The 8399-nt window shown below is 38.6% G+C and overlaps 1 long non-coding RNA gene across 1 annotated transcript; it reads right to left on the bottom strand.

Moving 5' to 3' along the window:
- Positions 1 to 389: 389 nt before the first annotated feature.
- Positions 390 to 2205, bottom strand: LOC136277809 (uncharacterized). The gene is made up of 4 exons (XR_010716046.1): positions 2100 to 2205; positions 1628 to 1795; positions 1273 to 1314; positions 390 to 996 (listed from the first exon to the last, which is right to left on the bottom strand). It is a non-coding gene; the product is annotated as an uncharacterized lncRNA (long non-coding RNA).
- Between the last annotated feature and the right edge of the window lie 6194 nt (positions 2206 to 8399).

Raw genomic sequence — 8399 nt, 5'->3', positions numbered from 1 at the left:
CGCGACCACGCGCACAAACAAAAAAATTACTGAGCACGTGCTCTCGAGCACGTATCATATCTATGCAAATTTGACTTCACTCGTCTTTTCAGAACCACCATATTTATAAAAGTCAATGACCAACACTGTGTCCTTTTATTTGCTTGAAATCGTACCAGTAACTGTGATAAAAAAAAAACTGTTTCGGGAAAATATTCGCCTATAAGACGCACCCAAACTTTGGCGGTAATTTTTAGTAGAAATTAGGAATTTCTTGAAAAAAACGGTGCGCCCTATGACCGAATAACTACGGTATATATATATATATATATATATATATATATTGTTTTTCTAAAACTATAAGCTAAAACGCCAGAAATGGAAGTGGAAGTTTAGCTCAATGTGTGTAATTTGTCTCCCATTCAAGACTTGAAAAACTAATGTATGACTCCCAAAATATCTGAAAAAAATCAGCTATTCTATGTCCAATATTTATCTAATGGTTTGACAACAGGAATATTTTAAAAAATTGCAAAATCAAAAAAACTAAACAAAAAGGCAAAATTAATACAACCCCAAAGTACTTGAACCTTTGTATCCGGACTTCATTGGCAAATGGGCTCAGAAATTTTAGCTGTTCATCTTAGTACCAAAGTAGCAGTTTTTTGGACTTGTACCTCCGTCACAACTTCATTAAATGCATGTGATGACAAACACACAAGAACAAAGGTCATGAACTTAAAAGGTGAGAGTGATTATTTTGCAACTTTTTAGTTTAAGGCAAGAGATTCAGCACCACAAAATTGTCTCTCTTCATTGCAAGCAGAAGAGGTGAAGCAATAAATTTTTAGACCATACCAATCCATTCAGTTTCCAAGTCAACTTGGTCTAGTATCCTGCTAACCATACAAGGATACTCTGCAATAATTTTTTTTTTGCAATCCACTGTTGCTCAGAGTACTTTAGGCTGCTGATGAGATATCCCTTCTGGGTATCCAACTCTACTGAGGCAGAGAACTGTACAAAAAAACAAACAAATGAGCAAATTAATTTGTTGTTGGAGAACAGTAAATTTTTGCAACTACAAAGTTGCAAAATATTTGTAAGCAAACTGTGCATAAGAAGTAAAAACACAATAATGGTGATGATCAATGATGTATTTTCACCAAACTGTATATGTACTTATCAAGAAAAGAAATCATACCTCTATGCACCTCAGTTTTAGTTCAGTATTCATGAATAAATAAGGATTGCTTGTAGACTTAAAAAACAAAACAAAGAAAAGTTTCTTACCCTCGATGGTAGTTGGAATTTTGAAAGCCATTCAGGAGGAACCTGTAGGTAAATATTTGTTTTCAAAAAAATTAAACTGTCTGATAACATCCTATCAATTCATTAATTTTTTAATTTACCAGATTTAAAAATTGGGTTTACTTTGTTTTATGCATGGTGCAAGTAAATACATATCTAATATATTTCAATAAAAATAAAGCAAATCTCGCCATTTTTGTAGGTGTAATACCCGAGATTTGTCATCTTTAACTGACCAACTGGCACCTTGTGTGTTTTCCTTTAGGATATAATCGAAAGAAAGTAATCGATAATGTACTCTTCACCATCCTGCTAAGTTTAATATACAAGAACTTACTTAGACAGTGCTCAGTTCTGTCGCCTCGTCCGTAAAACAGAGATCCTTGGGCGATTTACCCTTTTCTTCCGGTGCCAATGTCACCTCTAAATTTTCATAATCGCTGATGTTATCTGAATCATCAATCGACGTTTGAACCGTCTTACTCGAAGGACTTGATTCTGCACGCTGAAAGAGTGAGAGCCAAAAAATCAGCTTAAGTGGATGCAAACAAAGACATAGACATAAAAATATCAGTTCAAGAAAAAGATTAAGAATTCGCAGTGAGAGATCCTAAAATCAGAGAATCTTGAAATAAGTTAAATCCATCTTGTGCAAATGCAGTATTCGAACTGTAACCGTCTCTATCTCTCGGCGCCAAAATTTGATCACGTGACTTTAGTTGCGAAACCGCTGAGACTCAACAAGACTCGGGAGAAGAGGCGAACCATTCATGCGTCAAATTCTCTGGTGGGAAAATTAATTATCGTACCGACGAAGAACTCGTGTCATCTCTAGGTTCAGCGTTCATTGCAATCAATTTCTTGAGCTTTAGACGCTCTTTTATAATAGGGATGTAGTGCCTTGGTACGTCTGCATCTTGGGCGATGGCAAGAAGATCTTGGCCATCGCAACTGTCTTTTTCTGCAAGATAAGATACGAACAAAGATCAATGGAGCGGTCAAGTTTGTGAATGTAAAGTTGCAGTAAAATACGTCGTTAAGAAATTTCTTTTGCCTACCTTTCCTTTCTTAAGTCTCATTCCATGCGACTGCAGCCAAGAAACAGCCTCTTCAGTGGCGAATTCGCTGCTATAATTCATTATTGTTTCCGACGCACGTGGTCTAGGTTCGACTAATGCCATCACAGGCAGCTCACGCTCACGTCTCGAGAAAAGGCCAACGATTAATTCGTTGTGTGACTCGGTGTTCAGTTACGAGAGGAACCGTTGAAAATTTGAACACTTTATAAGGAATAGTATAGGGAACGAAATATGGTCGAAAAAAGAAAATTATTTTTATATTTTCTTTTTTTTTCAAAAATTGCACCTCGTTGGGGCCAAATTGGTCAATCCTACTTGGCTCTTGGAAGGGCCAAATTGAGAAAAAGTTCCAAAGTAGAATTTATAGGGGCCAATTCAGATTTTGGAGGGGTCGAAATGGTACCTGTCCCGCCCGTTTTGGCTCAAATAGTCCAAAACGAACCTTGATGGGCCAAACTGGCCCTCGAGAAATTGGGGCCAATTTAGCTTTTGGGGTCAATTTGGCTCTTTTCATTTTACAGTGTAATGAATCGATTTACGGAGAAAGCGGTTACCGACGTGATAAAAACTTTGACACATGCTTCGTATGAACAGATGTTAGAAGTGTTGCTTTTGGTAAATTTTTAATCGTTTTCATCAAAACATTTCACTGACTACTAGATATTATAATATATTATTATATTATCGAGTCAGAACTTGATATCGGAACTAAAGGTAGTTTGTACCTGTAGAGCATATTCTACACTTTCAGCCACCTTTTAAGACATTGTTTACATAAGTCTACTGAGAAACACATTGACAATCAGTAATCACGTCCGACAGTTTGTCTATGAAGATCTGTTTTTTGTCTCCCAATTTTACAGGGATCTCAAAATGACTATATATGGCTCTCAACAAAACCACATTGAATTTCTGAAGTGTGTTTCTGTGGTAACGTTCACAGAGGTCATACGCGTCGTAGTAGATTGGATGTGAGACTTTGATCTCTTTGTTAACTTTGTCTACCAGATCTTGTCTCTCGGAATTTTCCAGGACGCATTGGACATCCCCCTCCTTATCCAGCGATATCCCGATCACACCCTGATCTTTTCGTCGCATTGCTGCTAGCCGGGAGAAAAAGCTCTGAACTTGGCTCTTTGTCAGCCACTGTTCTCTAGTGAACAAACGTGCATTTGATTCATCTTTTGCATTTCGCATGTCCACTGCAACTTGGGCGGGGTCGGCCTTTCGCCCAATTCTTCCTCCAAGTGTAAACCGTGCCGTTAGGTATTCTTTTACCTTCTCTGAAAATCTAACTCTGCCCCTTGGTTTGCTTACGGCCCATCCTGTTCGTAGAGAAGAGTGGGGCGAAGTATTCCAGGGAGAAGTGAGTGGTGTACTGGAATCTAACGAACAGCTCGAACACTCGATACCAGCGGTATCTATCAATCAGAACTCAGGGACCCAGTCCCTTTTGATTGCATCATGCTGGCTTAACCTGCTGGCTGTTTGCTTTCTAACTTCCAGGAGCAGCTCTAGCTGCGAAAACGTTTCGAACACTTCAACACATCCAAGCACAGAGCATTCAAACAATGGCGTTGTACTCTCTGTTTCCTTGCTGCCCTTTCAACGACGCTTGACCACACGCTTTTCACGAGGATCATAAAACCCTTGAGATTCCATGGTTTGAAGGGACATTTAACCTTGGTGCTTGATATCAATTACGTCATATGGAATGTACTTCCCTTTACCGATGCATTGCTGCCCTCTTAAGGTTTTGCTATCCTATACCCCGGGGTACTCTCTTAAATTTCGGATAGGGGATGTGTTGTGAAGGTTGTTAAACCCTGACTCTATTTAGGGATAAAAGGGCGAAAATGGATGCCTGCTCGTTTTTGTATCAATAACACAAAAGGGCTTTGTGTAAATGTATAAATGTCAAAAACAGAAGGAATGATATCTTGCATCGGCGTAAACATTGGTGTCAAATTACTCTCCAAGTTTATTTATCTCGTATCGCACCTTGCGTGTATGACATAGAAAAATGCTTTTGTAAACATGTAGATGCTAGAGATAAGGTAGGGCAGTAAAACCCAATGTATTACGCATTTTCAGTTCAGTTGCTGTGTTTCCCGATTATATACATAATTGACTAACGTTACAATTTTATGGTGTTGGAAACTTAGGTTGTAGATTTCAAGTTTGCTTCAGAGCAATGTTACAAGGCAAAGAGTGATTTAACTTATCAAATTGCACTAGCTGCCACATGGCCTCCATGTGTACGTATCTTGGGACGAAATCACAGCAGTTATTTTGTTTTATACTCACTCGCGTGCGGGCTTTGGCCCAAATGTTAATCAAATTCCAAAATACTGAATTCTGACATTTACCGCACCCCAATATATGTGTAGATATCTTAATTTAAACCCTGTCCCACATTCAGGACAATACCTGGTTAGTAAGCTAGAATTTACATAAAAATCATGCTCACGGGAACCTGTTGGAACGAGTTCTGCAAAGATAGTGTTAATTTCCCTTGACATGTCGAGATGAACTGCATTTCTAGTGTTTAGCTCCTTTTTCTGGCCGTTGTGCAGCGGGTACTGGCAAGTGCGACGTGGTCGTCAGTTTTCACCCATGTTTCCTCTATGCTTTTCGCAGATCCAAAGTTCGTTAAGTTGATCAGGGGGAAAGGTCTTGTGGCAACCCTGACCTGCTAACGATAAGTTCATATTCTTTTACCGTTCCTCTAAGCTGACCTAAGTGAAATGCTTGTAGATGATCATTGATATCACCTCTACATTCTGAAAGCTTTATCAACCTCGCGGAAAACTCGCTACAGACTGAAGCCTCTCTGGTTTCGAAAAAGCACTTGCATGCCATACTACACTTGCAGGCCTTCCAGAAAAAATAAAGGGTCGGCGAGTTCACCCGCAATGGTTAATGAGGACCTCTGTTGTGCGCGATAGTACAATCGTTCAGCTTTAAATTCCAAATTTTAGCCCCCAAACTTCGACACATAGACTTACAAGTGGAGTTCTATGACTGATTCTTGAAGAGAAGGCAGCTGCAATCCAAAGTTTCAACAGGACATTAAGCGCGAAACATGGCTTTAGTTTTCGAGTTTAGTTTCCAACAACGAGTCAAAGAAGAGTATCGATAGATGCCGACCACTGAAGTTTGGAGTTATTTGCTGGAGTTATCATAACATCGCCAGAGATCAAGGACATTTCGAGCCCGCTAACAATTATCAGCGGTATATCGTATTACACTCCGGAACAATAGAATATCAAGAGAATTCGATATGGCGGCGATCACGGCTCTATCTGCGAAGAAGAGTGTTTCGTACCATGACTTATACAATTTGAGCGCCGCAGATCTTCTATTTGATGAAAAGAAAAAGAAAAGAAGACCTGCAAGTAAATCTTTGGGACTTTTCGAGGCAGAGCGATGACATGATGTCAGAATTTTGATTTGCTTTAATTTAATTTTCGCGCTAAAACTACTGAATTTGCATTCAATGCCTGGCATATTTTTATTCTGAAGAGGACCTGAGAACTAATTTATTTCCCTGCAAGAACATAAACAAATATGGCCGAAGATTCGAAGATCAGCGTTGCTCGTGTTTAACTATTTCAGTCATAGTTTTCAACATGGCGTCTCGTCACTTACTCAACATGGAAAATAAGGGATATTCTGGCGCGTTGGGAAGTTTTTTGATGGGAGGAAATGGCAATTTTACAGGATATTTGGACGCTTTGAACTCTGTAGCAGTCAATTCGATCGAGAGCAGTTCAGTGACTTTATTGATGCACTTTCCTGTAATAGGCGAGTGTTTGGGATGGAGAACGACGGATTTTGAAGAACTGTATGGCGACTTAGGTCAATGATCAATGACAAAAGAACTGGCTCGGGAAGTAAGTGGTTTTTATTTATCGAGTCCCTGTGAGGTTTGACGAATAGCAGAATCAGTATTGAATATGTCTCGATCGAGAGCAGACGGGACCATGAGCTCCTGATTGTTATATTTTAGAAATTTTTACAAATTTCCATACAGTTTCTTATATTATTTGGACGCCATTATGGACGAAATGCGCAAGCGCGGCCGCCATCTTGTTCAATATTTCTGCCGATGAGTTCACCAGTTTGGGGAGCGAGGAATATCTGAAACCCAAGATGCGCCGAAGGTAAGCTGTATTTATGACGAAATCTGCTCCAGTGGTTCGATTTTGGTGCAGGCGAAAAAATCGCGAATGCTCGTACATGTGCTGACTCAAATGGTCATAACTTTTAAAAAATCGAAAACGTACAGGGGTTTTTGCAAATTTTTTCCTATAAAGGTCTAAACTTAACGGCTGTGTAGGATAGAGTCGTCAACCAGGTCCCAAATCCCAAAACTTAACGTCTAAATCAAGGTTATTTACGGCCATCGGCCGATGGCGATTTCTAGTGGTCAGAATATGCTAAAATTCGCCTTTTCAAATATGTTGAGGGGGCAAGTTCTAACTTTCTTGGCAAACTAGAAAGGTTTTTAAGCAATCTGATATAAATTCTGTGGCTTAGCTATGCGAATCAAATATTTTACAATGTTACAAAATATGCCGATTTTTCAATTTTCGAGACGTTGCGACGGCCCTTACGGACTGGGAAATAATTATGGCCACTAATGCAGTCAGAACATTATTTCGAATCAAACCTAATTTTATTTAGTTCTTTCCTAGGTAAAGTCCTTCTGTTGACAGAGTTTCAGGCAAAATTATTTTTGACGCGAAATTGACCGGGTGGAAATAAGAGAGACAGCCTCTTAAAAACTGCAGTCAGGTTACAAGTTTGGAAGAATGTGATATTATCCAACTGAAAATGCGGGTCACGAAAGAGTCCTTTTTTCCTATTCCTTTTTTTCCTTGTATTATTATTTTCCTAGCCAAAAAAATGGGTCAGAAAGATATATAGAATCTTTATCCAAACTCGATAATAATAAAACTAAACGAGTGTGGGGCCGTGATTCTAATTAGTAAACAAATTCAATTAAGAATTACAACCATTAAAATATGTATCTTAATGAATGATCGAAATTTATTGAACGTAGATATTTCCTAAATATCCAGGAATGTTTCCCTCCGTTGCTTTCACAAAGTAAAGCCTCAAAAAGAAAAATTACCGAAAAGCCTCAAAAAAACGTAAATGCAATCACGAGAATATTCCTTGAATACCTGAATGAATATTCGCCCAGCAAGAAAGATAGATGACTATGAAGAATATCAAGTAGACAGCCCGAGAAAGAACCGAGGGCACTGAATTAAGAAAGCTAACTTATTCCAAACTTAAAATACAATGACATGTAAATATAAGTATCTGAACAGGTGCATGTTGTCTTTCAGTAGTATTCGAATTATCTAATAGCTGGAGTGAACCCTCAAGCTTCTGTAATTAAGATAGGCTTCAAAGATTTCGACGATCCTCAGCTGAGTTATTTTGTCCTATGGTTGACAAGTGTTCCTTCAGAAAGAAACAGTTTTGTATTCAACAATTTATCCGTACATAGCCACCTCGTGTAAGCAAAACAGGCCTACATAAACACAAGACATGATAATCTCTTGATATACATTTATTATAAAAGCGAAACCTGGTACAAAATTCTTTATTGACCAAGCTTGTAGGGTCAAAAAGGCATGATGTTAACCTCGGTCTTTCACTGCGTTTTTAAGGACCTCAACTTCGTCTCGGTCCATTAAAACGTAACAAAAACTTAAAGAACTCGTCCAATATACAACCATCTTGACTGCACACTTGGTCAGTTATGCATATTTTTTTTCAACAATTTTTAAAGTCTGCCTTCGCATTTCCTTTTTCGGTTTCGTGTCTTCTTTCTATCTCTATCTTTTTTTTTTATCAACTCTATCTTAAACCGTTAAGTCTAGACCTTTATAGGCAAAAACATGCAAAAACCCTTGTACGTTTTCTATTTTTCAAAAGTTATGACCGTTTGAATCAGCACATGTACGAGCACTTGCGATTTTTTCGCCTACACCAAAATCGAATCACTGGAGC

Source organism: Pocillopora verrucosa, chromosome 13 (assembly GCF_036669915.1).
Source record: "Pocillopora verrucosa isolate sample1 chromosome 13, ASM3666991v2, whole genome shotgun sequence".
Classification (NCBI taxonomy): domain Eukaryota; kingdom Metazoa; phylum Cnidaria; class Anthozoa; order Scleractinia; family Pocilloporidae; genus Pocillopora; species Pocillopora verrucosa.
Note: the sequence above shows the minus strand (reverse complement) of the source record. Positions and strands in the feature narration are given on the sequence as shown.